Genomic DNA, 26,972 nt, shown 5'->3' with positions numbered 1-26,972 from the left:
CTTACACTGTTGGTGGGAATGTGAACTGGTGCAGCCACTCTGGAAAACTGTGTGGAGGTTCCTCAAAGAGTTAAAAATAGACCTGCCCTACGACCCAGCAATTGCACTGTTGGGGATTTACCCCAAAGATTCAGATGCAATGAAACCCCGGGACACCTGCACCCCGATGTTTCTAGCAGCAATGTCCACAATAGCCAAACTGTGGAAGGAGCCTCGGTGTCCATCGAAAGATGAATGGATAAAGAAGATGTGGTTTATGTATACAATGGGATATTACTCAGCCATTAGAAACGACAAATACCCACCATTTGCTTCAACGTGAATGGAACTGGAGGGTATTATGCTGAGTGAAGTAAGTCAATCGGAGGACAAACATTATATGTTCTCATTCATTTGGGGAATATAAATAATAGTGAAAGGGAATATAAGGGAAGGGTGAAGAAATGTGTGGGAAATATCAGAAAGGGAGACAGAACGTAAAGACTGCTAACTCTGGGAAACGAACTAGGGGTGGTGGATGGGGAGGAGAGTGGGGGGTGGGAGTGAATGGATGACGGGCACTGGGGGTTATTCTGTATGTTGGTAAATTGAACACCAATAAAAAATAAATTAAAAAAAGAAATTAAAGCTAAACAAATTAAATATTTATGTATTCATTCAAAAATAACAACAAATCTCATTAAATGTTAACACAAATAAGTTTCATACGTCTTAGGAAAATAGTTATATTATCCAAAACAAAAAAGTAGTTAGTGAGAAGAATAGCATTGATTTTTATATTTTTGCAAATTTCTTTGTCTGGTTTCACAGAAGACAGCAAAATTTTCATCTACTTCTTGCATTCGATTGTTGCAATATGTTGTTTTGATTAAACTATATGAAAAAAAATCTATACATATACAGACATGCAGTTGGGGAAAAGAGAAGGGTATTTAATAGCCTTTTCAGATTATTCAGATATTGCTTTTGATACTACACCAAAACTCAGTAGTAGTGATTTTTCAAAGGTTAATTGCAATGTGGAATCCAAAACTCTACCAGTGAACTTTTCATATTGTGTTGCATGAAAATCTAGGATCTGCATTATAATCTTTTACTCATCATGATTTTGTAACATCATTCACTGGTCATCTGGAAAATACTGTTTCACTGAGCTATGTGAATCTCCCAAAGTTATAGAATTTCATTATACAATGTTTAAAAATAACCTTACTGATATCATTAGCAATCTCATGAGAAAAGTCATTTATTATTGGGAAGCTGTCAGGCTCACAGGGGTATATCCAAGTTTTCCAAAATTCTAATTTTTCACTTGAAAGTTTAAATTTTTATTATTGCCAACAAATACTGTCAGTTTCCTTGAAGTGGCAGACTCACTTCGTTTTGGAGAAAATGTCTGTGGCAGTATCCAGGTCCAAATAATCATGGTTTGTTACTCGCTCAAGCAACAGTTATGTTCTAAGGAAAAAAGCAGTTAGTTTAGCTCATAACTCAAACACATAAGTGCTTCTCTTGAGATAATCATTGTACTTCAGTATGCACAAGAAGTGTGCTTTATGCATGCTTCTCATTTTGTCACATGGAATATTAAAAAGATATGTATTCAAGGGTCAAGAGTTAATAAATACTTTCTCTTTTACTCCTTCATCAAGAATATCTTAAAGGGAACTTAGTTGTGGCTGTTGTTTACTCCAAGTTTGTGGTAGTGCCAGGAAACTGAAGGAGACAGATGAGTGGGAGACTGAAGAGGAAAGAGAAGGATGTGGAGACAAAGAGTGAAGATGGAAGGTGTGGGGGCAGAGAACAAAGAAAAGAGATACAGATGTGACAAGAAAGAGGTGGCTGGAAAAGTTGCTGAAGTGGAATGGCACCTACACTCTTCTAATAATATGAGTAAAATATTTTTGGAAGAAAGAAAGAAAAAAAAGAAAGAGGAGTGAAAAAAAAAGGATCATACAAACAGCTTTCTTAACATGCCTTTTAAGGAAGGGTAGGCATCATGCCTTCACTTACCAGACTGTTAAGTATTATGGAGTTGATTTGTTGGTGAAATGGTTTGACAAGAGAGGACCAGAAATAGATTTCAACCTCTCTACCACTTTCTTGAACCTAATATTAAGCTATCACCTATTTTTTTTTCTCCATGTAATGAGTCAGTAATGCTGCAGAATGGTATCCTGGCTCTCTACTTGGTACTGCTACCACAGACTCAGTCTATGTCACTGGCCAACTGTGGACAATTTAGACAAGATATTCCAAAGTACAGTATTTGGCAATACATAAGAAATCATCTGCTATGACCCCACCAGTGTCTTCACTATCCCCATAAATAGGCATGCTCACTCCATTCACTTACATTCCTCAAGAGCCTGCTCGAGTTTTTCACTTCTTCCATTAAGCTAAACCAACCAGTTCTCTAGAGATAAATATATGCTGTTTATTAGGAAACACTAATGCAAGATCAGAAGCCATCTTAATTAAGGTCAATTGTTCTCAATCTTGGCTACATATTTAAGATCACCTGGGGAGCTTTTAAAAATTCCAATTCCCAGACAACATTCTAGACCAATTAAATCAGAGTTTTGGAGGGTAGGACCCATTTATCAGTATATTTTAAAGCTCCCCAGATGATTCCAGTGTTCAGCCAAAGTTCAGAACCATTGACCTGAGCCTTCTTAATGAGATATACTGGGGGACATTACAGAGGCCCAGAGAATTAATAATCTGCCTGTTTGCTCTCAGCTGCCCCAAGAAATTAATGTAAAACAGTAATAAATACATTTCAAAACCTACTGGTAATATTAGGTAAACCAGGTTTCAGAAAAGTTCACAACTGTCAGGACCCATAGAAAGATGAAGAAAGCCCAGTGGAGGAGAAAGTTGATAAATGCTTGAGTTTGAAACAGTATTCTTCCTGGCTTCCCACCTACCCTTCCTGCTAGACTTCATTTCTCTTTGCAAGCTTTTCTTCCTCTACCCATCCCCTAAATATCAATATTCTCTAGGGTTCTTTCATAGTCTTACTTCTTTTCTTATTCTAAATATATTCTAAATATGTAAGCTCATCCACTTGCACAGCTCCAATTACCTTCTATTCATCAGTCATTCAAAAAATGCACATGTGTAGCCAATTCCTCCATCCTGACTTTGAGCTTGCTACTAGATATATCTCATTGGATGCTTCACAGGCATGTCTAAATGTAAACTGGACACCTCCCTTCCCCTACCCTCTTACTCCTGTGCCATAAATGTGGAAGTCCTTTTATGCCATATTTAAATGAATGGCACTACCATCCACCCAAGCTAGAAACCTTAACTTATCCCTTCACCTCATTCCCTAAATCTCCTTAGCCTGTCTTGGCTCTTCTGTGCTTCTCTTCAGTGTATTTTCTATATTGCAGCCAAAGTGATTTTCTAAAACACAATGCCTACTAATACCTGCTATAAAACAAACAAAAAACACCTCTAACCCATTGCCTCTGGAATAAATTCAAATGTATTAAAATGATGCACAGAGTCCCACATGATTTGGTCTCTATACCCACATCTCCAACCCTGTCTCCCGCCAAATTGAATTTCTTTTAGTTCCTTAAATGTGGTTTGTTTCTTTTTTCATCTCTGAGTAAACTCTATTGTGTTCTTTGCTGCAATCCCAGTGCCTGCCACAGTACCTAGCACAGAGTAAGCACCCAAGGAGCAGTTGGAGTGTGTGTGTGTGTGTGCGCGCGCGTGCACACACACATCCACATGAGAGACCAAATATGTTTTCAGGCACTTAAAGCCTTAGATGTTCTCCTTTCCTATAATGAGCTAATTCACCAGCACTAATCTATTGATTCAGAATAATTCTTATCTTGCGTTACCTGACTCTCTTTTTCTTGACCCTGGCTTAGCAAACCTGACTCTGGCCTCTTATGCCATTGACCTTACTTCTTAATGCTTTTCCACTAACCCTGACTTGCTCCTTTCTTCCTCCTCTCTGATAACCAATTCTGTCTCCACGTAATTCTGAATAGTTTAGTAGGAAGGACAGCAATATTTGCTGTTCACATCAGAAACACTGTCTTTCCAGCATTACCTCAATGGCCTCTACAAGACCTTCTTCAGCAGTTTTCTTTGGGTTCTCTACTCACCCAAAATATAGCTAAAGAAATAGTCATGTCTGAAATGGTTTTTTCTTTTTTTAACATTTTATTTATTTATTTGACAGAGAAAGAGAGAAAGTGAGCAAGAGAGAACACAAGCAGAGGAGGGGCAGAGGGAAAGAGAGAGAAGCAGACTCCCCACTACGCAGGGAGCCTGACATGGGGCTCAATCCCAGGACCCTATGATCATGATCTCAGCCGAAGGCAGATGCTTAATTGACTGCACCACCCACGCGCCCCTGAAATGACTTTTCTAATAATAAACTGAGACTATCCATTCAGCTTTTCTGTGGCTTTGATTCTCATTGAGCCTTTGGTTTTGTAACAAATGGAACTTTTCTGTTGCCCATTTTAACTCAGGAGTCAAAGCTAAGGTCAATGGGTGTAAAGTGCCCTACATCACAAAGAGAGGCTAGAGTTAGACCATTCATGCAGGATCTCCTACAGGGTGGTCCCAGACCAGATGGTATCTATTGCCCATTTCCTGTCTACATGTAAGAGAGGCTAGAAGGCTAATGAGAGAGAAGATTATGTCTGTATCTGAAGAGAGATTTATCAGCCTAGAAATAGGGGAACAGGAAAGGTTCTCTCTACCCCAAGCCTCAGCATTAGAAGTGTTCTAGAAGAGTATAAGGAGAGTTCTTAGGAGGACTTGATGTGTGTTCCCTGTAGTTTGGCAGACACAGAGTCCAGAGCCTGGTCCTCACCTGGAAAGGTCTAATGAAAAGGCTGGCTGGAGCTGTCCTTAACAATTCAATGAAGTGAGAGAGCTGGCCTAGAGTAGATACCACAGAAAATAACCAAGCTTCAGTTGTCTTAAAAGAATCTCATCCAAGAAGAAAGAAGCTGTGAGAGATATATCATCAGGGTAGAAGCTCAGAGGAGTTCTAAGTAGTCAACTATAAAGCCTGTTGTCTGCATAAGGTAATAGTATTCATGGAGGGTCCTAGCAGGAAAGTATTAGAAGAAGCCACAAAAATGTCCCACAAGAGAAGGGTCCATGATTTGGGCATCTCCCTTAGAGGGTACACCAAAGCCACATTGCAGTACCATCAGTCAATAAGGCATTTTTGCCCCTGTCTTACCTTTTTTCTTCCCATCTAGTCCTTTAGGAATTGGTAAAGAATAGGATTAAATTAAAAAAAAAAAAACAGCAAACAAACAAAAGTATGTATCCCCTCCATCCCCTGCAGTTTTCTGATTTATTCCAAGCTGAAACTGGTCAAGAAATGAATCAAACTGGATTTAAAAAAACTAAAGTTTTTGATACAAGATTGGGCTGGACTTTTTAATACCCAAAAATGAAATTATTGATTAATATTCAAAATCTAAGAAATAAGCTTTGAGATGACATTCAGAAATAGAAAATTGAGTTTGAATGGCATAATTTTAAAAAGTAGCATGAAGTTGTTTTCTGTGGGTACCCCCACCAAATTGAGCCCTTTCAATAAACCACTACACTTGTACTCCTAACATCTAATGAGGTGGTAGAGAGCAGGGAAAATGAAGTGCCCTACATATGAAGTAAGCTTAGGGGGTAACACGCTAACTTTTTCTCAAGCACACCAGAACTAATTTATCCAAATGAAAGGACTTCTCTTCAAAAAGAGTCACTTCAGAAAGCTCTACAGTTCTTTTTACTGATATTGCCTTTGCTGAAGATATCTGTGAAACATCTCTTTAGGAATTGCATCCTGCATTTATGGCACATTCTTTAGTGTCTTATCTATGGTTAATCTTTATCCTGTAGTGGTGGGTTGCATTTTTTGAAGTAGCTAAATGTTATTTGGAGTCAGGAAGACTGAACAGAGTGGATAATTTAACTGAGAAATTTCACTTGGGGTGAAAAATATCCCAGATTGTGACTATGGAGTGGATTTCTTCCATGACTTTTACTGGCTTAAAAGGCAATTCCAATTTAAATATCCAAATGGTTATGAGTCATGGCAGTGTTATTTGAAGCACCAAGTGACTGAGTTGGTGTCCAGCTTTAAGAATCAAATTGTCCTCAATTTCTCAGTAGGACAAAACAGGTGGTACTTATCGGGTCTTCAGAGCAGATGCCACTCATGCCCCTCAGTATCATGGTTTTGGCCAGTTCTTCCAATTGTGATGTCCTGGCATTTAAAGGCTCATATCTAACTCGTATTTCTGTTATTTTTTTAAACTATGAATTTCTTCTTGTCCTGAAAAGCTAAGTCATCGCCCAGCCTCCTTTTCTTCAGACAAAACAACAACCACAGTTGTTGGACACCAACAGAGTCTAGTTAATTGCTCTCTGAGGACCAAGTGAAACTGTTTCACATCATTAGAAAAAAATGAAAATGGTCATTTTGAAATTCAGGATGACTATTAATGACCAACAAAATCAGTATGTTCTCCATCTGCATTTAAAGTCCCCACAAAAGAGTTCTATTGGCTTTCATTGTTCTGTCCAATTTTGAAATTTCCAGAGCCTACCAAAGTCTGCCGGACAGCTTCCTAACTCCCTCCATTCCTTGGAGTGAGCAGTATTCACTGAGCTATCCCAGGCCTTCATACTTTGCTTCAGGAAAGTGCCTTTCCAATTCCTCTGCTGACCCCATTGCTAGAATGTCTAAGGATTTCTCCCCATCTTGAATACCAGTCAGAACCATCTCTGAAAAAAATCAGACCCTAATTTCATCAAAGAGTTAACTGGTGTTTGGAACCATACAGGTCTCTTCACTATAAAAAACATATGTTTAAAATTGACATTTGGACCAATTTTTGCATCCATTAGATCCCAGATTTAGAAGAATTGCATGTGATTAACATTACGAAACATAAACACTGTTCCAGTGACTCGAAAGAAAGCCAGGAAATTTTGTATTAAGGCATTATTATATCTTTAGAATGCCCAATTGTGAATCCTCTAAATACCTCCCCAAACCTACCTTCTTTTATAAAATTCTGCTTTAGTTTGTTTAAGCCTCTAATTACTGTGATACTAAGAAGTACTAGACATCACAGCTGCTTCATTTGTAGTCTAGCCCATTGGTTGCAATCTTTATTGCCCACACTGCCCTTGAATACATCCAGCTTTGTTACAGTCTCAGCCAAACACCCACAGGAAAAGGGTACCGGTTGAGATCTACAGACTCACAGAATATTGAAATTAGAAGGGACTTAAGAGATCCTCCTAATTCCTAAAACAGAATCTTGAGGTCCCAAAGAAGGGGCATACGTGGTCCCAGGTCCTCAGAGAGAATGATGGTACCAAGGGAGTATCTGCAGAGATGGAAATGAATGCAGACCCCTGGAAGAGAAAGAGCTAGATCAGCACACATCCCTGAGAATCAATAATGCCAGCAACAATAATGGTCAAAAGAGACAAAGAGAAGCTTTTTCAGGGTCTGTAGTTTGTTCTCTAAATCCTAAAGAGTGAGAAGGTTATTGTTCCACACTCTGAAAGGTAAGATGAGGCTAGAATCAGCTGACTAGACTTGAGAAGAATCTTTTCAGATCATTTTCTCCTGATCCTTTATTCTATAAAGAAGAAATCTATTACTAGAAAGCTATTACTTCAACTTCCAATCTGATTTTCTTTCCATTATGCTACAAGACCTAATATTACTGAGTGCTTGTTAAGTGCCAGGCACTGTACTAACAATGCTTTACCAAATTCTATTACTTGATTGTCTCAACAGCCTCTTGAGGTACATACTTTTATCGCTTCCATTTTTTCATGTAAGTAAGGAGAAGCAAAGAGTGGTTAAGGCACATGCTTAGGATCACAAAGCAGAGGCAGCATCCAGACTCATGTGACCTAAGAGTCCATGAATGTAACCATTACTCATGCTTTAGAAGAAGTGGTTCAAGATTTCCATGTTGGTCATTTGCATTATTAACTGTCCCCTAGGATCTGATGTGCCTTCTCTATTCTTTATGACTTTGTACCTCATAAACAATTTCAAGGAGTATAGAAGATGTACTAGAGACTCCCAACATACAGGAAAGAAGAGAATTTTCTTCCAGCAAGCTCTCAAATATCTGAAGAACTGCTCAGCCATAGGATTTAATTAGGGGTCTTCCATGTTGATGGAGCAAATACTGCACATGGCCCTTATGAAACCCAGACAGAGTTCTGAATTAAAGCTATGAAAAAAGTGGAAATATGTGGAAATTTTGGGCCTATTCACCTAAAAATGCATTTGCTTAGCTTAAATGTCAATAGAAAAAAAAAACAGCTAGTAGTTATTGGGAGCTTACAGGTATTATTTCATTTCATTCCCACAACAACCCTATGAGTGTAGATATTATGATTCCCATTTATGGATGAGGAAAACTGAGGCACAGAGAGATAAAGTAACTTGCTAAGGGTTACATAATTAGGAGTTAGATGTGGAATAGAAGTTCAAAGTCAGTAGAAGGCTTCCTATGTTGCATTTTCAAGTAGGTATCTGGGAAAATCACTGCTCCGTTCCCTATGTCACAGGCTATCAATAAAGAAAGGCCAACTTTCTGAAATGTTGGTACATACTTGAAAATGAGATGTAGAAAACTGAGTTTATTGTCTTACATTTGAAAAACTGGACATCTTTCCCTCAAAGGACCCTCTTTGAAGTTTTAAACTACGAATATTAGTTAGTAATCGGTAATCAAATCAGTAATTTTGCCTGCATCTGCACGAAGTTTGTTAGGCCCAGAGTAAAACAGATCATGGCAACAGCTGGAAATTCAGGAAGCTGACAAATATCCCTGGTGGGCAGAGCTGCAATTAGAAACACCCAATGTTCTTGATGGCACTAAGTAAAAGCTTAGAAATACACTGCTTCCGCATCTCCTCCTCCCCTACTCCAATAGCACAGAAGGGCACTCTATTGTGGAGAGATTCTAGTACTCATTCTGTTCCCCAAAGCATAGACTCCCTGCTCTTCTCTTTCTCCTCCTACGGCCAGCTGGAATGACACCCCCTCTTCAGAGTCTAATTTCTTCAGTCAAAAGTAATTATCCTTTTTTTCCGGGCTCTCTGTACTTCCAGAATTTGCATTTTAGCACTAAATGCTTTTTATTTTTTAATTTTTATTTATTTATGATAGTCACACACAGAGAGAGAGAGAGAGAGAGGCAGAGACATAGGAAGAGGAGAAGCAGGCTCCATGCAGGGAGCCCGACGTGGGATTCGATCCCGGGTCTCCAGGATCGTGCCCTGGGCCAAAGGCAGGATCCAAACCACTGCACCACCCAGGGATCCCAGCACTAAATGCTTTTGATCTCCTGTGGTAACCACTAAGGTGTCTGTCTCCTCCAGTGGGGTCTAAACTGTTCGAGGGTGGGGACCAAGTTTTCTACATTTGTTGCCTCTGAAGTCCACAGTACTGTGCCTGGCACAGAGCATACATTCTCTGTGTTGGAGCAGAGTTAACATTGGGGCAGAAAGGAAAGAAGAAAATATGTTTTGGGTAGAGGGAGAATGACATGATAGAGAGAAGGAATGAGTGGCTAATATATCAGGTCCTTCTCCCCAGGATCCAGAGCCCTTCCTGTGACAATGGACTCCCTGAACAGTCTGTTGGCTCGCTCCCCACTTGACTGCAGAAGGCCCCTTCCCCGGGAGGATGGGAGGCAACACAACGCTGGTGGGGAGGGGGGGTGAGAACACAGGATGCATCGTCTCCCATACCCAACACTCCAGAGTCCTGCTAATGGTTATGTATGGAATGCCATGTACACACTGCAGGGTGAGAGGCTGCAACCCTAAAGCCAGACAGAATAGAGACATTCCAAAGGGCTGTGTGCTGCCCGTCCAGAGCAGAAATTACCGGAAGTTGTTCAAACAGCAAAGTCAAGGCTCTGGACTGTGACCAATAAAAGGGATGGCTGCTCTCCCGAATGACCACATGGCACTTGCCTAAGGATCTGCACGCATGAGAAAAGGAGAGTAGGCTTACTCCATTAAAGTGGTGATTCTCAAAGTCCAGTCCCCAGACGATGTGCATCATCTGGGAATTTGTTAGAAATGCAAATAAATGCTCAGGCCCACCCTGGTCTTACTGAATCAGAATCTCTGGGGATGGGGGACAGGAATCGAAGTTTTAACAAGCCCTTGAGGTGATTCTTTTTGCACTCTAAGATTTGAGAACTACCAAAATATTTAAAAGGCCTCCAAGTGAGGGATGGAACCCTCTTTTCCCTCACTTGAGGGAACTGAAGTAAGTCTAGCTGGGTTTAGTATCTTTGAGTAGGAGAGACCATCTACCCCACCCTATCCCACCTGCACATATACACCCCCTCCATTATGTCTGTCCATAAATATAAATGAGGCAACCAGAAGGAAACCAAAAGAAGCCAGCGGGCACCAATGTGGTCTGCAGGTTCTTTACATCAGACAAAGCCTGGCAATTGGTGAGTCAAGGAGGTCTGTGCCAGTAGCACCAGAGATGATTCTAATCTGAGTACTTCCTAACTAAAGGAAACTCTGTCTTATTACTGTTAGCAGAGAAGTAATGAGAGTGTTACCTGTTTCATGGTTTTTAAATTATAAGATGTTATAAAGAGGTAAAATTTACTCTGGAAGATTAATCTTCCTAGCTGGCCAGACTGAACTTTTTAAAGCACAAAGTCTTTTAAGACCCTCCAGTTCCCATCCAGTAAATGCAGACTACTCACTCTCCATACAAGATCCTTCCTGGTCTGGTTACAAATCTACTTTTTTAATTGTCACATTCAACACAGTTTTTCGTAGCCACCTCAAGTTAATCTTTTGGGAAAAGGCACAGCAGGTCTCCATTAATTAATGAAAATGGTTACTTACATATGTGTCCTTTACCCCCTAGCTTCTAATAAACAGGACCTAGTATCTCTTGGAACAGAAATGCAATATATGGCTACGTTTTTGTTAATTAATATATGTCTGTATTTTAATTTTAAGAAGATTTTAAATTTTAAAAGTAATCCATAATTATGTTAAGAAATTCAAGCTGTATATGGGGACAGAAAGGATTCCCTCTAAATAGAAGTACCAGCTATCACAGTTTCTTGTAGGTTCAGGAACTTTCCATGCATATGCTATAATATATTTGGGTGTGGCAGAAGACTTTTTAAATACTATGCTCTACAGTTTTGCTTTTTTTTTTTTTTTTTTTTTTTTTTTTTTACCTAATATATCTTGGACAGTTTTTTATCCCTGTGAAAATAGTTCTACCTTTTAGTATTCTAAGGATATGCCATCATTTATATAACCCTTCACTTATTAGTAAACATTAAAGTTGTTTTTTATTGTTTGGTATTATAACAATGCTATACCTAACATTCTTGTATTCATTTGTTCATTTACTCAAATATTCATCAGTATTTATCGATCTCTTTCTATGTATGACATATTGTGTGAAGGGTTAGGTATACATATCTGAATAATATTCCCTGCCTTGCAGAGTTTACAATCTAGTACCCAAAATATATAGAATAAATGAGGAAGTAAATAGGCAATCACAAATTGTGATAAATGCTATGAGGGAAATGAAGTGTGCTAATGTAAAGTTAACTGGGAACACTTACCTGGAGAACTTTTTGAGAAGTTGGTATTTAAAATGGAACCCAAAGGTGATAAAGCATTCCAGGCATATGGAATAGCATTTGGAAAGCCCTAGACAGAAATGAACTTAGTGCTTTTAAGGAATTGAAAAGAGGCTGTGGCTAAAAGGTGATAGATAAGAGAAAGCAGCATGAAATAACATTGCAGAGGTAGAGAGAGACCAGTTATAAAATACCTTGTAAGCTGTGGTAAGAAGTTTGGGTCTGAAATGTTACAAGAAGCCACTGGAGAATTTTATTCATTTAATGTGATTAGATACAGATATGGATATAAAGATAGATAGATGATAGATAGATAGATAGATGATAGATAGATACCAATACAGATATAGAGATACATATATAGAAAACCACTCACATACTCTGGAGAACAGATTGTAATAGTTAGGTTTAGGCCAGGAAGGAAGCTTTTTCATTAGTACAGGCAAGATGATGATGGCTAGTTTGGGCCAGGCTAGTGGCTATCAAGATAGACAGATTCAACATATCTTTAAACAGTAGAATTGACATGCATAACAGGGATGGATGTGGGAATCAAAGAATAGAGGCTTGGACAACTACTGAGTGGTGCAACCATTCACTGTGTGAGGAAGACTAGGGGAATAATAAATTTGTGGGGAAGGATGGGTCCTTTGAACATGTTAATTTTGAGACGCTTGGGAGACATCCAAGTAGAGTATCAAGTATGCAGATTAATCATATGTGGTCTATGTATACAATGGAATATTACTCAGCCATTAGAAACGACAAATACCACCATTTGCTTCGACATGGATGGAACTGGAGGGTATTATGCTGAGTGAAATAAGTCAATCAGAAAAGGACAAACATTATATGGTCTCATTAATTTGGGGAATATAAAAATTAGTGAAAGGGAATAAAGGGGAAAGGAGAGAAAATGAGTGAAAATATCAGTGAGGGTGACAAAACATGAGAGACACCTAACTCTGGGAAACGAACAAGGGGTAGTGCAAAGGGAGGTGGGCAGGGGGTTGGGGTGACTGGGTGATGGGCACTGATGGGGGCACTTGGTGGGATGAGCACTGGGTGTTATGCTATATGTTGGCAAATTGAACTCCAATAAAAAATATTAAAAAAATAATAATAAGTCTGGAGTTCAATGATATTTGTACTGAAGATACAAATTTGCCAGCATATTTTAAGCCAGGCAAAAGTATGAGGATTGACAGTGCAAAAAAAGAAGGTGGATTTGAGGTGGTAGACAAAGCCTAGCCTTCTTTGGGAGAGACAGCACTTCCGACTTGTATAGGAAGAGAGTAGGATATAGCAGCAACTGTGCATGGACTAGGTGACAGAAGAAAAGGAGCTCCCAGATCACAGTTCCTTGTATTGTTTGAGACATAGGGCAAGATGATTGAGTGGAAGGCATATGAGCAAAGAAAAGGATTTAAGCAGAAAAGAAATGTACGAAATAGTCACTTCAGAGAGTAGAAAGGCCAGTTTGATGAAGAAACTTAAAAATTGTCATAAGATTACCAGTAGCACTGAAAGCGCATGTGAGATGTGGGATCATATTCAAAATGAAACCTGTCTGCCTGAGTGTGTGGTTTTCTACAGCTACATTCAGCTTCTTGGTTACAAAAACGGAGAAGATGGGTGCTTAAGGATGTCTTTGTGTAGTGTAGTAAGTCTGCATAAAGATACCTAGAAATAAAATTACTAAAGTAAAAAGGTATGTGCTTTTAAATGTTGATAGTTATCACTACCAATCTATATATTTGCAGATTTACCTGGAAAAAAATTTAAGAACCACTCTTCATCCTTGTTAGTCTATTTCGATACAACAACAAAAAAGCACTAAATGGATAATAGTACTGTTGTGACTAATAATTTAGATATTTCAAAACAGGAAAGTATAGTGCAATTTAAGGAGAAAAATTTAAAAATTACTTGAATAATTCATCTTATATGTATAAGGCTATTACTACATGTGTGTTGGTTAAGTGTGTGTGTGTGTGTGTGTGTGCGCGCGCGCGTGTGCTTGAAAATGGAAGGTGACCCACCTTATCCTGAATGGACCCAGAGACATTACACTTGAGCCCAAAGGGTACCAAAGCAGTTGTTACCACTGATTTTTCGTGTCTTCCCACTGTGCAAGTCTCTGTCAGGAAAACAAAGTGGTTTGGCTGGATATAGTTGGGATTTGCTATGACGGGGGTAAAACTGTCAGATTTATATGGCTTTTTCTTCTAAAAATATATGGCCTTCCTCTTTCATTCACAATAACTGTGAAGCTCATTTAGAGCTGTTGTATCCCCATCACTTGGCTCCCGAATCCTAAAGAGTGCATAGCACATGGCTCAGAGGGACTGCACTTCCAGTGGACACATCAGATAGGAAATTCCCAGTGATTTGGTCCCAAAATGCCTTTCTGGGTGTCCACATTTACATAGTTCTCTCCTTTCACCTGCCAGTCAAAGGTTATTATAACTAATTGGGTATCTGTCCTGCACTGGCCTTCATGGGTCGATCAGCACACACTTAGTTCCACTGATGGAATCACCATGTGATCTGAGGAATGAGTGTTGATCAGTGTACTGGCCATCCTCTTGCTTTCTTGACTTTTTTTAAAAATTCCAGCAGCTCTGCCTTAGGAAATGTCCTCTAAACCTCGCATCATATGCTTTTTTGGGTAAAATGACATGACTCAGAGAATGCGTCTAGAATTATATCTCCTAAAGCTCAGCTTTCAAAACTTAAGTATGTTGAATGAAAGCCAGTCAAATAAACTAAAAGCTGGCCGGGGGAAGACAAACACAGGAGAGTGATGAGTGACTCTGGGCTGCACAGAGGGATGCCTGCTGGGAGTCTGTCGAGAGGAGGAGTCGCTTCTTTGTCCTTGTCTCTCACCATTATTCCTCATCTAGGAAGGCAGATGTTAAGGCTACCTTAATGAAAATGCAGGTGATGCTAAATTTAGAGGCATTCTCCAAGGCATAGAAATGTAGGTGAAAAGTCCACAAAAGAAAAAGTGTTCTTGCCGAAGCTGCCACTGCTGTGATGGAGGGTTCAAAGATCACCTGACCATGTGCTATAACACCTGCCCCATCCCTGAAGGGCCTCTGCTAAGCACCTTGGGAGCTTGAAGATACGTTTTATTTTATTGTCCAGGTACATTCATCAGCTCTGGAGCCGCAGATTACTTCCCCAGAAATGACTACAGGATTAAGAGGTCCAGTTTTAAAATATGCTGATCACTACAGTGGCCTTGTGACAGGAGATGGGTTTAGTTATTCACACATTCTTACAGAGTGCCAGCTCTGTACTAACACTGTGCTAGGTTCTGGCAATATAGCTATGATGGAAATAGACATGGCTTCTTGTTCTCAAGAAGCTCAGAGTCTATCTTGGGCAGAGAAAAATAAGAAATAAGTAACCAGAAAATAAGATAATTACTACAGATTGTGACAATAACAATAAAGGTTTGGAGAAATCTGGTGAAGGTTTGGTGAAGAGGCTACTTTATTATTTTTAAGATTTTTAAATTTATTTTAAGAGAGTGAGACAGAGAGAGAGCAGGAGTAGAGTGGGGGAAGCAGAGGGAGACAGACAAACAAATTCTGTACTGAGGACAGAGACCGATGAGGGGCTTAATCCCACGACCCTGAGATCATGACCTGAGCTGAAATCAAGAGTCAGATGCTTAACCAACTGAGCAACCCAGATGCCTGAAGAGGCTTTTTTTAAAAGGATTTTTTATTTATTCATCTGATTCAGAGAAAGAGAGAGAATGAGCATGAGGGAGGGATGGGAGGGGGGAAGCAGACTCCCTGCTGAGCCCGGACCCCAATGTGGGGCTCAATCCTATGACCCCAAGATCATGACCTGAGCCGAAGGCAGATGCATGGAAGTGGCTATTTGAGATGAAGTGACACAGATAGGTCCCTGAGCAGGAAGTTGAGCAGGGAGCTGAACGATGAGAATGAGGTGGCCTCAAGAAGAGCCGGGGGAGCACTCTTGTGCTGGGGCTTTCAGAAGGGAGCAGGTCCAGAGGATTCATAGGGTGGAGAAGAAAGCTGAGTGAAGTAGGGAGGTAGAAGAGGTATATAAAGAAGCTAGAGAGCTAGGCTGGAGCCAGATCATGCAGAGCATAAGGACCACCATGAGGAGCTCAGGTTCTAGTCCAAGAGCAATGAGCAGCCACTGAAGGGAACTGCTCTGATCTGACATAAGTCTTGGAAAATGACTTGAACTGCTCTGTGGAGAACAGATAGCAGAGAGTCCAGAGTTGGGGCAGAGAGCCTAGGGAGACACTGTCATGGACCCAGTGAGAAACTATGAAGGCTCGCACAAGGGCACTGGCAGTGGCAATGAAGAGGGCAGAAGGGGACTGATGAGAGAATATAGTAAGAGGTAGAAATGATAGGCCATGTGGATGGATTGGATGGGAAGGAGTAAAGATAAGAGAGGAACATTTTTTTTTTTTGCCTTCCACTCCTTTTATGCAAACCCCAGGATAGCATTATCCTAAATCATCACATTAACACTGTACAAACCACAGAATGGGTTGGAGCTCTCCTGAAAACATGTTTCCACCCCTCCCCCAGCAAGAGTGGACTGGCTGAACATCTTTGCAAGGTACTTGAGTTAATATTAGCACGGTTGGACACTGGGCCCTCTTCCTGAGTGCTAGGCCCCAGAAATTTTTTTTTATTTTTGTATTTTTTATTATTATTTTTATTTATTTATTTATGTATTATTTATTTATTTATTTATTTATTTATTTATTTATTTATTTATTTATTCATGAGAGACACAGAGGGAGAGAAAGAGAGGCAGAGACACAGGCAGAGGGGAAAGCAGGCTCCATGCAGGGAGCCCAATGTGGGACCCGATCCCGGGACTCCAGGATCATGCCCTGAGCCAAAGGCAGGCACTAAACCACTGAGCCACCCAGGGATCCCCGGCCTCAGAAATTTATACCACTTTCATTTCCCCCAACCCCAATGAGCCCCCATCCTAATCTAGACATGACCACACAAAGATAGTCCTTCGCCATCATTCACTTTTATGGTTAAGACTCTCTCTAGGCCTCTACCCTGCATTTGTTCCTGTTTAGAATTCCCAGCCTGCCCTTCTTCTCATTAGTGTCATCTATAAACTTAATGATGACCATGTTCTGTATTTTAGCCCCCAGGTCCTTTAGAAACTATGTTCTCTGTATTTATTTTTGAAGTCATAAGCAGATGGCCATGCTGTATGAACACAGGCATTGTAATCTGAATCAAGGAAATATGATTTTGGAATGAGACTGGCCCCATGACTAGTGCTAGACTTTATACTATAGAGTTTAATTTAATATTGTAGTTAGTGTTGTAATCAAAATAAAATTTACAGCAGAGCTGATCTGGTATATCTAATAATGTGATTGTTATTATGCTGAGAGAAATGACATTTGTATAAATGACTTAATACACATTACTATTTCACAGCCCCACCAAAGCTGTAGTTTTCGTGTAAGAATTTTCAATAATTTTCCTTGTCACCCATGTGAATACAAACTCACAGAGAAAGACAAATATTCTATCTAGACCTTACTTCTAATCATTGTACTCACAGGGCTAAGATTTCCGTTCCTACACTCAGTCCTCTCCCATAGCTTGCCCTATACCCAGGTCCTGAAGCAGCACACATTCTTGTTTCCACATCTAACCATACTAGAAGGCTAGATAGCAGAAACTCTAGCTGCTGAGGCTATGGATCGAGGTTATGATGGCAATCATCATATCCCTGTTCTGTGAGGTGATTAAGGGCTGTGTGATGTTGGAAATTACATTGTCGCAGTGCATTCTTAGACAACTCTGCATGTGATTTTGCCTCACACTCATGGAAGCATCCAACCCACAGAAGAGTTAGATCAAAAATTTTAAGTTGAAACATTATTCATGATCGGTATTGAAAGATGCCAAACACCACTTCCCTTGTGCTGCCAAATTCAGAAATCCTTTTATGGAGGTAAAATATTGAAGAACCTTTCTACCAGTCTCGTCCTTCCATGTTTACATGCTCCTCACCCCAACCCACCTGCATGTGTCACTTCCTGCCCTCTGTGGTCCAGAGGCCACAGTGGGAGATGCAGGGCACTACAGCAGCTCACAGGCCCACTTTACTTTCTCTGAATCATGTGGGTCTCACCCATCAAACTCAGTTTTCACCAAGGCAAGATCCTTATAGCCCCATCTCCTCTTTTTCTATGGCTATTCCTTTTATAGCCAGCAATCAGTTTGAATCTCCCCTTAGACCTGTCTTCCCAGCAGTATCTCTCCAGTTTTTGGACTCCCACCCTGTTTTGGTAGATGCTGGTGAAATATACAGGAAGGGGATATTACAGTGCTGCAGAGTTGTTGGGAAAAGTGAGGATGGATCCTGCCACCTTACATAATCTGCGGGACCCCATGCAAAAAGAAAATGTGGAACCTCAGTTTTCGAAAAGTGCCATTAAACATATACCAAACTGCAAAGCTTTTTTCCTTTCTGCCAGTCTCTCTTCTGACTTACAGTATTTTTTAATTTGGTATTAAAGTTTTTCTAAATAAAGAACAATTAAAAATTTAAATAATTAACATGACTTTTGCCATTCATCTTTCTATTGTGAATGCGAGACATAGTGCTAATAGAAGAGCCTTTAAATTCCATGCAAATTACCAAAATTATACAATTTGTATTTCATAGCTTGTACATGTATATGTATTTTGTTCTTTTAGAACAATGAAAACATTGCATAAAACACACACTCACCTTGCACTCACTTTGTCTCGTTGAACTCTCATGCATCATGAATCCACTGGAATTCTGTGCTCATTGGTCATTATCAACGTTATGTGTCACTTGGGTAGCAAAGAACTACAGACACGCATATTGTGCATATCTCCTCTGCTCATGCTCATGTGCATGTGGGTTGGATGCTTCCATGAGTCTGCAAAATCACATGCAGAGTTGTCTAAGAATGCACTGCCTACAATGTAATTTCCAACATCACACAGCCCTAATCACCCCACAGAATAGGTATATGCCAAAGGAAATTCCTTATTATGTTAAGAAAGGCCCCGAACCTATTGGGTTCTGGGCTCAGTTTCTGTCAGTAACACCTGAAATTTGTATTTATATCTTTGACTATGAGGGTAGAGAGGATAGGAGGGAGTTCTGCCAATTTTTTCATTTATAGTTGACACGGAAACTTCATTGAGGTAGAAGAGAGAGACCAGAGAGTGAAACTCTATGACACAGTCTTTATTTCCTAATTGTAAGGGAAACTTTTAAATGCATTTTCACTGTCCCACTTACATTTTTAAAACAACTGCGGTCATTTAAAACTAAGGAATGGTAATCAGAGCAAAATAGAATAAAATTTTCCATCAAGCTTAATTTGTGTGGAGAATTTGTGCAATTCAAGACTTAAGTCAGCAGGCTTTTGCAAATGTCAGAATTATCAAATTATGTAATGAGATTTATAATAATGTCTTCATTCAGGGTTCAAGAAGCTGTTTTCCAGCTGGCAATTTTCTGGCGTTGGACTTCCCTTTGAACTGTGAAAATCTTGCACATTTCAGAGAGTCCATATTCTATTTTCTTAGTGGGTTTCTGTGCCAGGGTTGCTATTCTTTCCAGCTTCTCCATCAACTAATATTTCTTTATGCAAAGTCTGTAAAACTCCATAAATGAAGCTTTTTGGGTTTATAATGATTGATTTCCAATATGTAGGAGTTATGTATGAAAACATCAAAGGTAGTTACTGAGTTGGTAGTGTGGCTTCTCGTTTGTACTTATTAAGAATAGTAATATATAACTGGCAAAGTACCTGCTCCAAAGTGTTCCTGTCACTAACCCACAATTGTTCCCTGAACAGTAAGGATGTAATGGCTAAAGATAGAAACCTCTGGTGGTTCTGTGCTATGCCCAGCCAAGAGAACTGCTTCTTGCCCCTGGTCATAGGGGAGCATCCATATAGGAAACATTGAGCCAGAATGCTGTATGGGTGACCACTTTGGTCAATTCTGTTTCTAGTGTATTTTCTGTTGAGAATGATATAGTTTGGCAACATGGGTTTGCCAGTTAATTATCAGTCCTCACTTTTAACTTGATATCAGCAAAATGGTCACCGAAATGAGAAGTATACTCAAGGCACAGAATAGAGACAGACCTCCTACCTTTTCTCTCTAATGCTTCTGTCTCCCCTTCTCTAGATTCCTGATGGAGATGGGCTTTATTCCACAAGACCTATTTTCTCACATCCTGGAATTGCCCCACACACTTCATACACTGCCTTTCATAAATAGCAAAGTACCTACTAGCTTCCATTATAGGATATGGAATACAACAAAGATTCTCTGTCCCTCCCCAGCTTGACTCTTTATCTTATTTCATATTTCTACACATATGCCCTGGCTTTAGGGTATAGTAAATGCACTTTGGTGATTACAAGGTTAACTATTCTTTTAAAATCATATAAACCCTGATATCAATGGAGATATCTTAAAAGCCAACAAATATATAGTTTCTTCTTAAAGGATAGATCTTACCCTGATCCGTGAAGCTCACTTCTTTGGCTCCACTCAAATTATGGGCCTTTTAGAGCAGGGTCTGGAGTCTAGACAACCTTAGTGGACCCTATAAAAGCACAGATAGCATATTCTACACTTAAAAAAGTCAAGCGTGAGGTCATTTGGGACTATTTCCTGAAAATCAGTTCTTAAATTTCCTTGTAGATGGCCTGAGGGTCTAAAACCTGTGGCTAGCCTAGCAATTTAACTTTGCCCAGGAACAAGGGGAGAGATGAAGAGACTAACCTAGTTATCTGAGGCAGTGTTTCTTTTCTCAGGAAAGATCCTGAATTTAGAAGTGCCTCAGGCATAGAAAACCCTTCTCCAGTGTTCAGAAAAACTGAAGGGGGGAGCTAGCCCCCTTCTTATGACAGTTGAGTTCTGGGTGTATTTGTCCTGCAGACCGTGGATTGATAGAACCACTTTGGTCATGCTTTCCCACCAGTTACACATTGTAGCCATTTCAGGTTCAGCCATGCATGCCAGATTGAATTAAATGCTTTTTAAAAAGTCTCCAAAGCAGGAAAACATCTTTCTCTGATTGTTTGGTTTTTATTTTTTTTTTTTTACATATTTGTTAATGAGTGTCTGCACAATAAAGATGTGGTCTGTAGCTTGTTTTCCAAGGAGAAATCCAATTTGGCTCTCATTGGATGTTGCTGCTACTCAGATATAGTTTAATTCTGTAATTGAAGCAGCTGTGGAATAGCTTGTGGACAATGCAGTGTTCCTCCACAGGCTTTCCTGGAGCTGTCTGGTTGGAGACCACCTTTACTTTTGTGTTCCAAATCCCCTGAGCTTGTCAGAGTGGCTGTCAAAAGAATGTCTCCCCTGGGGCTGGTTGACCCTGCCATTGGCCTGTGAAAGCTGTGGTCAGATCTGTGGCTGACTTCACAGACTTGATTCTTCTCCTTGTAGTCAGAAAGGTGCTAGAGCATGCCACCCAGCACAAAGGAGCAAACCAACTTTTCTCCAAATGCTCTTCCAGAAATCTCTCCACTGGCTCAGCATCTGTAGCCTGCCTAAAAGCCTGCCTATTCTTCTGAAGTCTTTTCAATAAGCACCTCAATGCACTTAACTTTCCTGACTTGTGCAAAATATTGGGCACAGAAAAACATTGGTGGTAAAAGAGCACAAGTTGGGGAGAGAGAATCTGTTCAAGGTTTGACTCCTTCTGCCTACCAACATCCACAGACAAGGCCATTTAGAGAGAGTAGGACCTCTGAGTTAGATGAAAAAGTTTACTTAGGGACCTGGTAAACCATGAGCTCTTCAAGGTGTGACATTGCCTTATTATTTGTTTGTCCAATGCATCACAGGAACTCAGTGAATATTGCCCGATGATAATGATAGCAAAACAAAAGGCTCTTCTACTACCTGTCCATTCATTTTTAGTGAAGGTAGGACCTTGTCTCTGGCCTGACTCTCTAAGCCTCTAGTGCACACAGCTACCTGACCCCCAGCTTTTACATAAGAGTACCACTATGCACTTTTAACCTTTGTCTTTTTTTCCCACTTTTTCTATCTTATTCCTGCATTTTCTCCCATATATAGCTTATCCTCTACTTCTTCTCTTGTGATTGGTTAGTTATTTGACTTCTGTCTTATCTACCTTGGGCCTTGTTATCCCCATCATTCATCCTTTCTAGAGTACATTCAATACAATAAATATAAGCACAGGTATCCACAGAAGACAACTATTCATAGTACAATCAGCTAATACTGTTCAGTATCTACCACTCACCAGGCACTGGGCTGATCCCTTTACATACATTAGCCTTATTAATCCTCACAACATCCTTATGAAGTGTGTACTTGCCCAAGATTGTGGTCTTACCTAGAAAGTAGTGAAGTTGAACTAGAACCCAAGTCTGACTTCAGTTGCTGCCATGCACATTATGGCTTACAAAATGACATTGAAGAGGCCTCCTGAGTGAAACACAACTTCTGTAGCAGCAGCCTTCTTACCCTGTGAGGACATCTTTCCTGATAAAGCCCTACTCACTTAAGCCCCGTCTTCACTTACTGTCTCCCGAGCTGTTTCCAAGCAGTCCAGGTCAAAGCTCTCAATCACATTCAAGAACCTTCCCTGATTATCCCAGCATGACTTTGCCACCTGCCTGTACTATGCTTTGAGAAAAGCTGAAGGAATATTCGGGGGCACTAAACTCTGTGATGGAATCTTTCTCTTATTCCTATTTCCTGGGTAGTAATCCAAGACCAAGGGAAGAAAACATTTATGAGCAGAAACTGGTTCAGCCTGCTGAGACTGGGCCAGGCACTGTCCAAGGCCTCATCTCCTCCTGAATTTTCACCATGATCAAGCAAGGAAGGTTCTCATGGTTGAGGAAATTACAGCTCAGAACAGTTGAGTGAGTTAACAGTGAACACAGATAAATGAGTTTTAACTGGAATTCCAGTCCAGGGTACCTGACTCCAAAACCCAGGCTTTTCTGCCCCTGCTAGGAACAAACACAAGTGTCCAGAAATCCAGAGTAGTCTAGGAATTCAGCTCTGTTGTCCATGCAAAGATTGGAGCACAAGCTTTCCATGCTTGGAAACATCATTTGACTGGGGTGAATGGAAAGAATGTTCTTAAATGATCACTAACAAGCTGTTAGACATTCTTACATACCACCATCATATATAAAACATAAGGTTAATGGGATGCTACATACTTCCACACCACATACATAAACAAGAAACATGAGTGTGTCCACAATACATTTATGAGATAGCCTGTGAAATGTAGGGATGCACCAATGTTTTCCACTTGCCACAGTCTAGGTCAGTGGTTTGTCAAACGAGGGAAGGTGACTTGAATGCTGAGGGGAGACTCAGCAGTGTCTGGAGGCATTTTTGTTTGTCACAACTGGAGGAAGGGAATGCTACTGGCATCTAGTAGTTGCAGGCTTGAGATGCTGCTAAATAACCTACACAACGCAGGGCAGTCTGTCCCAGTAGAATTATCAGGCCCAAGCTACCACTAGTGCTAAGGCTGGAAGACTCTACTCTCAAGTTTATGGTCTGAGTTTCTCTCAGGTCCTTAGGATCCTACAGAAGGGATTATTCCTAGTATATTCCACTGCGCCTGCCTTTGGCCCAGGGCGCGATCCTGGAGACCCGGGATCAAATCCCACGTCAGGCTCCCAGCATGGAGCCTGCTTCTCCCTCTGCCTGTGTCTCTGCCTCTCTCTCTCTCTGTGAGACTATCATAAATAAATAAAAATTAAAAAAAAAAAAAAAAAGTAACTGCCTGGAACCAAGAATCTGTCTGAGAAGACTCACTGGTTTGTTTGTTTTTTTTCCTTTACTCTCACATTCTGCCACACTCACACTTCTAACCCCAGATGTGGAGGTTTTTTTCCCAAAACAATCAATTATCCGATCCAGCTGAGTGTCCTGTGATTCAGTTTAGTTCTGAAACTATCTACCTGGAGTAGCATCAGGTCCCACCAGAGCTGTCTCACAGTACTGCCCCCACTTCAGACACCAATCACAAATCCCTGGCTGTCCCTTGTACTTCTGACCAACAAAGCCAGGGTTCCCATGACTCCCTCCTCAGGTCTGATAATTTACTAGAATGGCTCACAGAATTCAGGGAAACACTTAATTAGTCTTACTGGTTATTATGTAATAAAGAATATGATAAAGGATACTGATGAACAGCCAGATGAAGTGAGAAATAGAGCACGGTTCAGAAGAGTCCTGAACACAGGAACTGTGTCCCTGTGGAGCTGGAGTATACCACCCTCCTGGCACATGGATGTGTTTACCAACCCAGAAGCTCTCCGAACCCTGTGTTTTGGGGATCTTTATGGAGGCTACATCACATAGGTACGATCAATTATTAATTCAATTTGTAGCCCCTCGCCCCTCTCTAGAGAATAGGGGAGGGGATACTGAGAGTTTTAAGCTTCTAATCATGCTTTGTCTTTCTAATGATCAGCCCCAACCCAGGACCCCAACAAAAGCAACCTCATTAGAACAAAAGATGCTCCTATCATCTAGGAAATTACAAGGGATTTAGGAGCTCCGTGTCAGGAAATGGAGTCAAAAACCAAATATTAGCAGGAACTGAGGGTAGAGACAAATATATGTGTGTGTATTTTTTTTTCATAGAATGTCTGAAAGAACCCAGTGAATTTAGGAGATTAAACAATCCTACTGAAAATCAGGAGAGTTATTATCACTTACTTTTCTGTTTGCTGGATCCCAACTTAAAATTCAGATTTTGGCAGTCTGCTCATTTCTGCTTCAGTGCAGCACTCAATTGATTATCACATTTGTCCCAGGTTAGTTCTTCGTATTCCTGGAATATTGCTCAGTGTGATGGTCTGGAAAATGACATTCACATCTGGGCTCCAGCTTTGTTCAGGTCTTCTAGTGCAGCAGGAGCAGTACAGGGCATTTTGGTGGCCAGTTTAGGTGAGAAGCGTGCTTTCTTCTTGCCTTGTCCTGTACCTAGTTTAGACAGTGAAGTATGGCTGCTATTTAACTAATTCTCACAGAAGCATTCATAGGAGGAGAAAAGATGGGACAGATTTTTATCTCTATGCAGAAGTGGCTCTGAATTTTTTAGGGATCTTCACAGTGAATTCACTAATCAGTGAAGATAAGATGTTGTTTCCCCCTTTAGCTGTATACTGACATCTTACTCATTTGATCAGGCTGGCACTTTATTTTTTTTCAAGATTTTATATGTTTATTTGTGAAAAAAAGAGAGAATGAGCAGAGGGAAAGGCAGAGGAAGAGGGAGAAGTAGGCTCCCCACTGATCAGGGAGCTTGACATGGGGCTCCATCCCAGGGTCCCAGGATCATGACTTGAGCCAAAGGCAGATGCTTAAATGATGGAGCCACCCAGGTGCTCCCAAGCTGGCATTTTAAATTCTAGTAACACTCTTTAATTATAGATTCAGAGAACTGCAATAATTAGATTTATTGACATAATTTTAGTATATTCATTCATTAATTCAACAAATATTTATTAAGCACTTACTATATACCTAAAACATGGTGCTAAATGCTGGAGGTACAACTCCAGCACTTAGGTACATTGCTTTATATCTCTAAGCTCCAGATCCTTACCTATAAAAAGGAAAAATAATAGTGTTATTTTGATAAATTCAGTGAGATAATACATATGAAACACTTATAGCACCCAAGGGATGTTCATTGACTTTATTATGAAAAACATGGACCCTGATCTCCCTGAAAGGTCTAGTAGACAAACACATACAAGTCAGTAGGCAATTACCACACATTGTGAAAACTGCTATAAAAGGAAACTACAGGATTTGCCAGATCACATACAAGAGAAAACCTAACCTGGACTCAGGGTTTCAGAGGGTATTCCAAGAGGAAATTTCATTTAGATGGAAATCCAAAAAATATGAAACAGTTAGCCAGACAGGACAGTGAACAGTGTTTCTAAAGGCCCAGAGATGAGAGAGAATGGGCCTTTTGAGGACCTGGATGAAGAAAGATAGTACTACTCAGAGATAGATACTGTTTCCATTTTGGTGTATATCCTTAAAGTTTAACTCCAGAGAAATGTTTAATTCTCCTCAAAAATAGGATGACCCTACTTTAGAGCCTGTTCTTTTTTTTTCAAGTTTATACTTAAATTTCAGCTAGTGAACATACAGTGTAATATTAGTTTCAGGTGTAGAATTTAGTGATTCAATACTTACATACATTCAGACAGCCAAAAGACATGTGGAAAGATGCTCAACATCACTCATCATTAGGGAAATGCAAATCAAAACTACAATGAGATATCCCCTCATACCAGTCAAAATAGCTAAAATCAACAACACAGGAAGCAATGGGTGTTGATGAGGATATGGAGAAAGGAGAACCTTCTTATACTGTTGGTGGGAATGCAAACTGATGCAGCCACTCTGGAAAATAGTATGGAGGTTCCTCAGAAAGTTAAAAATAGAACTACGTGGGCAGCCCGGGTGGCTCAAAGGTTTAGCACGGACTTCAGCTCAGGGCCTGATCCTGGAGACCCCAGATCGAGTCCCACATCAGGCTCCCTGCATGGAGCCTGCTTCTCCCTCTACCTGTGTCTCTGCCTCTCTCTCTCTCTCTCTCTCTCTGTCTGTCATGAATAAATAAATAAAATATTAAAAAAAGAAGCACTTGCACCCCAATGTTTATAGCAGCAATGTCCACCATAGCCAAACTGTGGAAAGAGCCCATATGTCCATCAACAGATGAATGGATAAAGAAGATGTGATACACACACACACACACACACACACACACACACACAGGAATATTACTCAGCCATCAAAAAGAATGAAATCTTGCCATTTGCAATGACGTGGATGGAACTAGGGAGTATTTTAAGTGTAAGAAGTCAGTCAGCAAAAGACAAATACCATGTGATTTCACTCATATGTGGAATTTAAGAAACAAATGAACATGGGTGGGGGGGGGAAGAAAACCAAGAAACAGACTCTTTACTGTAGAGAACAAACTGATGGTTACCAAAGGGAAGGTGTTTGGGAGGATGGATAAAATAGGTGAAAGGGATTAAGGAGTACACTTGTCATGATGAGCACAGCACTAGGTGTTGTATGAAGTGTTGAGCCTGATTTTTTTATCTACACCATAATGAACATGTTTTGACATCATTAATTATTATTCTAAAATATAATTTTTAGGGACTGTAAAATATCCATAGTTTGATCTACTACAATT

At 40.2% G+C, this 26,972-nt stretch overlaps 1 protein-coding gene and 1 long non-coding RNA gene across 4 annotated transcripts in view; one reads left to right on the top strand and one right to left on the bottom strand.

Annotated features, from left to right (window-relative positions):
• The window catches only part of HPSE2 (heparanase 2 (inactive)), a 632,592-nt gene that overhangs the window by 563,501 nt on the left and 42,119 nt on the right, over positions 1 to 26,972 (top strand). The window lies entirely within an intron of this gene.
• On the bottom strand, positions 1,231 to 25,351 carry LOC111092930. Of its 2 annotated transcripts, XR_005380486.1 has the most exons (5): positions 25,268 to 25,351; positions 24,458 to 24,724; positions 20,240 to 20,327; positions 18,459 to 18,636; positions 1,231 to 1,458 (listed from the first exon to the last, which is right to left on the bottom strand). It is a non-coding gene; the product is annotated as an uncharacterized LOC111092930 (long non-coding RNA). The 2 variants fall into 2 exon arrangements; XR_005380485.1 differs by lacking the exon at positions 20,240 to 20,327.

This window comes from Canis lupus, chromosome 28, assembly GCF_011100685.1.
Source record: "Canis lupus familiaris isolate Mischka breed German Shepherd chromosome 28, alternate assembly UU_Cfam_GSD_1.0, whole genome shotgun sequence".
NCBI lineage: Eukaryota > Metazoa > Chordata > Mammalia > Carnivora > Canidae > Canis > Canis lupus.
This window is presented reverse-complemented; position numbering and strand designations above follow the sequence as displayed.